The following is a 9116-nucleotide window of genomic DNA, read 5'->3' as shown; positions in this document are numbered from 1 at the left end:
GGTTACATTACACCATAGTATTTGAGGTACATCATATACATTCACAAATAAACAAAAACAAAGAAATATTCATAACACAGTAATAATACACCATATTTTACCTAAGAACTTCATGCATAAACAAAAATAAAAGGAAAATCTTAACCTTGAATGCAGAGGATAAGAACAGTTTGGTCATTTTAAAATATACAAGTTACCAGGGAAAATCCCTGGGGAAAAGGGTGAAAAAATGGCAAACTGGCTCCTGGCCATGAAAAGATCAAGTGTTCTTAGTTATTAATAACTTTATGAAAATTTTATGTGTAATGGACTATATACTAAAAATATATAGTGGTATTCTGTTTGAGGTATTTCTTTATCTTTTTTACACACTTTTACACACTATTTTATAAGAATAAATTCTAACCAGGCTGGTCATTTTTCTTATTTTTTTATTGTTCTAAACAGAAGAACTGTTTTTAACCTAAAATGCCAGCCTGATATTCTTGTAAGGCAATAAAATGTTGTTTCGGGTTGACTCAGGTTTCCCCGTGCGAAATTTTAAGTTTTTTTAAAAACGCTGGAAGTTATCCACTAGCCCCATGGTTTTTGTGGCGTTTCCGGCGAGTCGGCACCCTTGTGAATTGCTTCGTGATATGAATTTATTTATAAACATGCTTTGGGCCCTGCTACAATAAGCTTTTGGTAAATTGAGCATGGGTTAAGCCAACTATACTTCTACTATTGTGAAAAGTTGAAAAATATGCAGACCATATAGGTGATTGCAGACCAGATTTTAAAATTTTGTTGTGAAGAAAACGTTTGGGGTCACATTCAGAGAAGTGTTGAATGCAGAACAGAAGTGTCAGAATACAGAAAAGAACTGTTTGAATCATATAGGAGAGAAGTGTTGTTAAATAGGAATGAATGAATGAATGAAATGAAATAAACATATATTTCAGTTTACTAGGAGATAAATACATTATATTGATTAAAAATTATGCCCTAGTAAACCCAGGAAACTGCCAAAGTTAGCAGAGCTCGAAGTATGATAGCCATCGTGGACAATACAAAACACAACTTATACACAGACAACACTAGCTATACACAAAACAAGACAGACAAGCGAAAGAATGTGAAAATACTGCAATTGCAAATCCCAAGAACAAAAGTGGTGTGAAAGTGATTGTGAACAACAGTAATTTTATGTATATATAAATTAAACATAATTAGAGAAGAATGTATGTAGCTAGCTAGCTAGAGAACTTGCCGTAGATTAGTGGTTTTATAGCTCTCGTACTCTGTGCGGGAGACCGGGGTTCGATTCCTCTTGACGGCGATTCAACATGGGCGAGTGAATGTTACCATAGCCCCGGGTTAACCCAAGCCATGTGAGGGAAATTGGGAAGATGACACACTGTGTGGGCTGTTGGATGTTGCCGGGAGTTGTCTAGTAGAGCGCGGGCTCTAAATTGGGTCTGCGTAGCTCAAAATGAGATAGATAGATGTGCATATTTTACATGGCTAGCCTCACAAATATCGAGGGATATACCCTGTCTATTATTTCCAGGAGGGGCCATGGCTTAGATGGAGAGTCCTAGAGTATTTAATGCTCATTTTGAGCTACGCAGACCCAATTAGTAGGGCCCACGCTCTACTAGACAACTCCCGGCAACATCCAACGGCCCACACAGTGTGCCATCTCCCCAATTTCCCTCACATGGCTTGGGTTAACCCGGGGCTATGGTAACATTCACTCGCCCATGTTGAATCGCCGTCAAGAGGAATCGAACCCCGGTCTCCCGCACAGAGTACGAAAGCTATAACCACTAATCTACGGCGCCTTAATTAAAATACTAATTAAATACTCTAGGACTCTTCATCTACGCCATGGCCCCTCCTGGAAATAATAGACAGGGTATATCCCTCGATATTTGTGAGGCTAGCCATGTAAAATATGCACATCTATCTATCTATCTATCTATGAAGAAAAGTGAGCAGCAGGGGGCATATCGTAGATAGGCATTTTGCTACAAACAGGATAGAACACAGCTTTATTAATGCTACGAGCCTAACAATAGCGTACATATACAAAAGCATAATAATGGCATCTACTTCTATATAAAGGTTTTTTGGTCATGTAAGCTGGCTATTAGTTCATTGGCAAAACCTCTTCTTGTTTTGCAGCACGGTTTTTGCAAACTCACGCTTATGTCAACCATTTCGTAAAACATTTTGTTTACGTGCAGGAGGCTTGTGTTACGTACGTAGTATGTACGATGTTGGGTATGAGGAGGCACGGTAATTTCAATGACCCTCTCTGGATGAGCATCTGAATTTTTTCGCCTTTCTGAGGGAAATGAGGGCTGAAAATATTTGCGACCATGGATTCCCCTTTTAGGTCGGGAAATGTTTGTGACCATGAATTATCTATTTAGGGCAGGTGTAATTGTATTTTTTTAGATTAGAATTTGTATTTGGTGGTCGCAAATTATTTCGCCCTTCTTTCCGAGAACGGCACTGTAATTTCAGCACCTCCTCTCTGGAGTTGGCCGTCGCCAAAAATTGATACGACCAACTCGAAAGTTGGTTGGAGCCGTTAAAGAGTACATCGAACTTATAGAATAGAAGAAAAATCGTCAGGATCACAAGCTGACTTTGAAGAAAGTTCACTGATGATTTTGACAAGATCTTCAGCATTACAATTCAAGTTATCAAATGCCGGGTGGTCGGGTTTAGTTGGTTCATCTAAGCATAACGAAGTATACTGAAAACTGAAGAGTATTGGTTAGAAAGCGTATTCTTCATAGCTTTTGGATCATGGATGAGCTGATTTCTACTATTTTTCTTCAGGGCTACGTGTTTTAAGTTTAAAAGGTTTCTTTTTTTTAAGATGATTCTATAGCTTACGCTTCCAATACTTATTCGCGATGCTTTATATGATGGCTGAAGGGATAGCTCGATTTGAATGATTTCTTGTCTGAATTTTTTTTTTTTTCTTTGAGAAAGAGATTAAACACCGACTAAGAGCTTGATTATTGTACCTCTTTTACGAATGAGAATGGGTCTATTTCATGTAAATAATTTTTCATTTTTATCTAATTGTATACATTTTAGATGTTTATTTGGAAAAACACTAATTAAGCAAGATATTTTTAAGATATTTTCCTTCTGGAATTCGGGTTTGAATTTAAACAAGCATCTGGTTTTTGTACATTTACTTTTCGAGCATCCAATCTCGTTCACAGGCATTTATTTTCGGTTATGTTTTCTTCCAAGCTGGCTACTGTTTACTGTATGTCCTGAAATTTGGATATCCTCTGACAGTAATAAGAAACTACGTTCGGTCTAATTATTCTTCTCTATGGTTTTAAGTGGTGATGCATCAAATTCACCCATCCGAGTGACGTGGCGATATATTTACTAGACGTACTTACAATACTTACAACATTGTTTCTTCCGTCAACATTCCAAACCAAAAACAAAGGCTAGTTTCCGTCCACCAAAGAAGTGGGTGTTGACGTGGAATAAAAATAATAGCTCCTTGGCTAACTGGCAGAGTAATATCTTTTACCACCTTGAACAATGAATTTGCTATATGTATTAATTAAAAGAACTTTACTTGGTCAATCTGTTTAGAACAGAAGACTTACAAATGATGATGCTGATATAAATACAGTAGAACTGGAGCGCAAATGAACATTATTTTAAAAATGATGTATGGTTTAATCTCTTTATCCCTTTCTTTTAGGAAGAAACATTAAGAAACGTAGTGCTAACTTGAGCTGGCTTTGACAACGAGTTCGAAAACATTATTCCTTCACGCAATCAGAAGTCAACTTTCTTAAAATACCCAAGATCAAGCAATAAGACGGCGAGCGCTTTAAGACCTAATGTCAGCGAGTTATTGCACACTCATTAGATAATCTTCTTACAGTAGACTAATGGCCTTATTTATGAAAAAGTCGTTGTAGAGAATGACGAGATAATCATCGTTTCAGTCTCGCCGCAGGAATACCAACGATTCTAATATACCAACAGCCAAAAAGTATTAAACCGCATTAAAAATTATGTTTTGTGTTAATCTGCAGGGAGGACCCTTTCAGTGTCAGGTGCTTTCTCCTGTTAGTTCATCTAGAAACCTGATAAGATGGAGGTCGCAGAAACGCTTTCAGTTGAAGTTGACTTACTTTAAATTGTTGTGTTTAAACAGTCTCCTCCACTCTTACATTTAATTGAACCACACGGTTTTGTTTCAATCAGCGAAGTTACATGCAAATTATCCCCAGTCTTCTATGATTTCCACAAGCATTTCATAGTGAAAGTTGTTATTGATATAGATGCTGCTATTGACAAAAAGTCGACCAATCATGCTGCAAGACAAGTTGAAAGACAATCATCGAACTGGACGGAGAAGTTGTATTTGACATGGTAATTGGGAACATAAAACTTCCTATTGATGGACTAGTTACAGACTTAGTAGAGTATGATATATTAGTCGCGGTTCCATTTTGCAAAGCAAATAAAAATGATATACACCTTAGTCCACAGCAGATATCACTTGATGGGAAGTTTTTACCATACGGTTCGAAACCATAGTTCATACAACATGAAATCTTTTTTTGCTACATCAGCTGTTTTACGAAATGACAAGTCGCGTTTCGTATACATATATGTGTACCAGGCATGAAATACTATGATTTTAAATTTTTAATACTTTTAAAAATGAAATTAGTAATTATGATTATGGTGCTCGCCTTCGACAGTTGTGTCATGATGCTACAAACCAGATATGTACCTTTGTAAAAAAACCGCTACTTATGTCGTCAATACTGTTTCGTTCGTAAGGAAAGGATGCCCTTCTTGAACGCTGTTACCTCACACAAGGAACGAGGACGTCGAGATAGGCTAGAAACATCAAGGACATACATTGCTACCTGACTGCTACTTGATAATACCAGGAGACATTATACCTGGAAATGTTATTAAGTTACACATACATTACGATCATGTCACGAAAAACCAACTTAATGAATTATTTAAGCATTATTTTAATTGGATTTCTGTAGACACTGTCATTCCGAATGTTGTTAATCAATGCAAATATTGTAATGCATTAAAAAATGCTTTCAGAGATTCTTCAGCAATCGTCATTACCGTCAACAAAATCTACAGTTTTTCATTACCATCAACAATATCAGTCATACTGTACTATGTGTCACTATACGCAACATTCATTCATCCTTTACGACCACCACCATAATCCGTGACGAGAAAGCTGGCAAATTTCGGAAGCATTTGATAATAGAAACTTAAACGAATCTTTCGTCATCGTGTGTAAACTTGTGTGAAGATCAAAAACCCTTTGGTAGAGAAATGGAATCATCAGTTAGATCTCGAGTTACTACACATGTATACGTCTGGTAAACCGTTTGACTTCGCCTTTTTTACAGAGAGTAGTGCAGACACTTAACATTAGAACTAATAATTGTTGGCTAACTGATTGAGAAATCCTGTACTCTCGAGACCAAAATACAGGAAAAAATCCATCTGTGGATTATAAAGAGCTTAGTGTCATGCAGGAGAATACTTGATAGAAAAAACATTTGCCTAGCGGTCGTTTAAAAGGTCCAAAAAAGGTGCTTCACAAAACACACCTATACCGGCTGTTGATCTTGCTTATCTAATATATAAAGGCGATGAATCGTAGGGACGCCAACAGTATTTCATGCTACTCTACAGAAGCTACTCTGCTATACATTTTCATACTGTTGATACATGGTCAGCATATTGCAACTGATTTGTTCATCCGCAACCGATGAATACCTAACCACATACAACCGCATTCCTCGGGTAGCAAGTCCAGAGACGATGTTATACAAATCACTTTGAGGAAGTCAAAGAGAGACCTGAGAGACCACAATGAAACTGCCCCTATCCGCTTGGCTTTGAACCGCAAAATCGGAGAGATAAAGGAGAACGATTGATCGTATCTTATTTTGGTAACTTTTATGTATAGATCGTATAAAGTATGATAATATGTTAGTATATAAACATTGTGTTGTTGACTGGGATAAACATTGTTGAATTTTAGTTAAAATTGGTTTTGTTCATGGACACTGGTTACGTCAATATCGAACTAACGCTTGTTCGTTAGATTAAGGGACAGAAAAGTAAACAAATACTGCGCCATGCACTGATTTACTCTGTTTTTGTATCTATCAGGCCAGATACTGTATATATATTCTCTAAGTTTTGCATAACCTCATACTTAGGAATTCTTTTCAGTCTACTCTCAGGTCTCTAGAAGTTAGGCGGGTTAACAGTGATTGGTAGAATCGATTTTTAATGGTAGAAGGGTGGAATTGAAGCATTGAAATCTTTAAAATCAAGAAAAATAACATCAAGTGTTATAACACAAGATGATAAGGGTTTTATTTGGTATTTTTTAAGAGGACTCTGCGTCTGGCTTTTACAATATAATATAGCAGCTATGACTTATTACACAAAGGATGAACCAAAATTTTTTAGAAATGGCGCCCAAGTAGCCGGAATTTTGTGAATTGGTACGTCTAGTGGTGCAGTTCCAGAATAACAGCTGACTTTTTCAATTTTTAGCTTTAGCGTGTTGACATATAGTTTGGATTGCCATAATAGGGAACATATAATTTAGGATTATTTAGGTAGCTATCTATGTAAACAGTTGTTCTTCCCACGACGAATGTCTCAAATCTATTTAATAAATCAAAAGCTACCTAGCTAGCCATAAACAGCTAAATATGGTTGCAAAATAGGAACAGGCCCCACACGTTTGCATGTAAAAAAATGTATGTTCATACTTACACCACCCTTAAAAGGTAGGCCAAAATGACAGATTTTAATACTTTTCATCAATCAACTTATTCCTGGACTGGACTTGGAGGTTGAGAGGTTAAGCTTTGATAGAAATAAAAAGAAATAAATGGAATTTAGTGTTGTAGTATTTCAATAATTTTTTTTATCTCTTGCCTGTCTTGTAGCCACAGCTCAAAAAGTTTGTCAAGAAAATGTAGCTATAGGAGCATGTACCAGAGATTATTTTTTGCTAAAATAGTTATACTTCAAGTGAAAAACAAGATTGATTATTATTGTGGTACACCTTTATTCATTATCATTATTGTTATGGTGAAAATACGCTAGCTCAAATGTATAGTCTTTTGATTAAAATAGTTGATACCCAGTCTTTTTCAGAATAAAATCCTTTTTGTAGCATGCAATGGCAGCCCTTGAAATAATTTTTGGAGACTCGTCAGACAAAATGTCCACCACATTTTCGTACATGTCCATAGCTCGTCTCAAAATTTCTTCGGACAAAATGTCTGAAAGATTTCCATCTTGGTCAGACACTTTTAGATCTTAGAATTATTGAATAGTCCTGGTCCTTTTAGTCCACAAGCAAGCCTATTCATAGCCAACCAGAACATTCCAGCTAATTCACAGACTCCTGACTTAATTAAAAGAACTATGTTGACATAAATGTCTTTTGCCCGGCCCCTTAGTCGTTGGTAACCAGGTCTTACACAAGAAATCCAGCCATTTGCTTCTTAACTAATGCGAAGGTGAATGACGACGGAGCACGGATAAAGCAAGTCTGCAAAACTGCACTTACAGACTGAACAGACATTTTATCATGGAATTAATTGTAGATGATTTCTTTATTTAACAAAACAATTGGAAACCATAGAATTTTTCTTTGGTTTCCAATTGTTGTCCAATTGTCCGAATTTTTTGTTTATGCTGCAAGTGTTATTTTTATCAAACAATTTTAAAAACAAAAATAAGTTGCGGTATAATTTTTTTTCTGTATATTTTTTTCTGTATATTTTTCTGTTTAAGCCACATGGTAAAGATTTTTTTTAATTTGAAAACGAAGCATATTTTTCCCTATTTTCTTGGATGACCTGAAAAATAAACATTACACTTTTGAAAATGACTGTATAGCCATGCATACTATTTCGGACATGTAGAAAAGGAAGTTAAGATTGAGAGAGTCGCCTATACGTAGACGCTCTATCATCGTGTTTGAGATTCACGATTCAAAACGTTACCCACTTTTCTACCGCAAAATCAATGCGCAACAAAGATTAACCTTGGAGCACGTATCACATGTGTATCTTCCTTTGCACGTGCATCTTACACGTTACTTGATTTACAGATGCAAATCATCACACAACTACTCAAATATTCCTGAGAAAGACTAATACCATAGAAAAAATGATAAAAAACAACGCAGAGTATGCTTGTCGTAACACCCTCCTCCGTATGATATTTAAATAACTTTAATGCTGCAAAAAAACTTCAAGTATTGAACTAAACTATATTCTGTAAAAAAGATTTGCACTTAGATTTATTTAGATTTTCTTACAAGACTGCGGAAAAGACATTAAAAAACACTAAGTTTTTTTTAAAAAAGTTTCCTTTTTTACATTATTTTGAGTGGGAGGAGAATAACTTGCTGCATAAATATACCTTTCAAAACAACACAAGCATATTATGTATAACCTCTTTAATCTTTACCTACTTAGGGTGACCACTCCTCCTTAAATTCCTTAAATAACCTTAGAAAAAGAAAATCTCCTTAAAAGTACTTAAATATGCTTTAAAAAATTGAAATTTTAGCTATTCTCCTTAATTTCTCCTTATTTCTTAATTTTTCTGATCGTAATTTTTCGGAATTGTGTTCATGGATTGTTTATCACCAGTGAAATAAGACATATTTTTTTCTGTTACCTGAAATCTTTTTTATCTTTTAAGGCATAACTATACATGATATACAAATATAGTATATACATAATATTTGTATATCATGTATAATTTTCTGATCATAGAACACAGTATGTAACATTAAAGATAGAGAACTAAAATTGATTTTCTTCTTAATTATCCTTATTTCTTTATTTTTTTATTTCGTTCGCAGCAAAACATGCTTAAAAAGTGTCAATTTGTCTCCTTAATTCTCCTTAATATCCTTAGTTTTGTTCTCATTTTTTTAGTGGTCACCCTGCTACTCACCAGTTGTTTATCTAATTAAATATGCAAACCTTTATGGGGAAGAGCAATTTTAATACTACGTTTACACTGGGCATACTTTTTAATGT

This window comes from Hydractinia symbiolongicarpus, chromosome 1 (genome assembly GCF_029227915.1).
Source record: "Hydractinia symbiolongicarpus strain clone_291-10 chromosome 1, HSymV2.1, whole genome shotgun sequence".
Taxonomy (NCBI): Eukaryota; Metazoa; Cnidaria; class Hydrozoa; order Anthoathecata; family Hydractiniidae; genus Hydractinia; species Hydractinia symbiolongicarpus.
Note: the sequence above shows the minus strand (reverse complement) of the source record.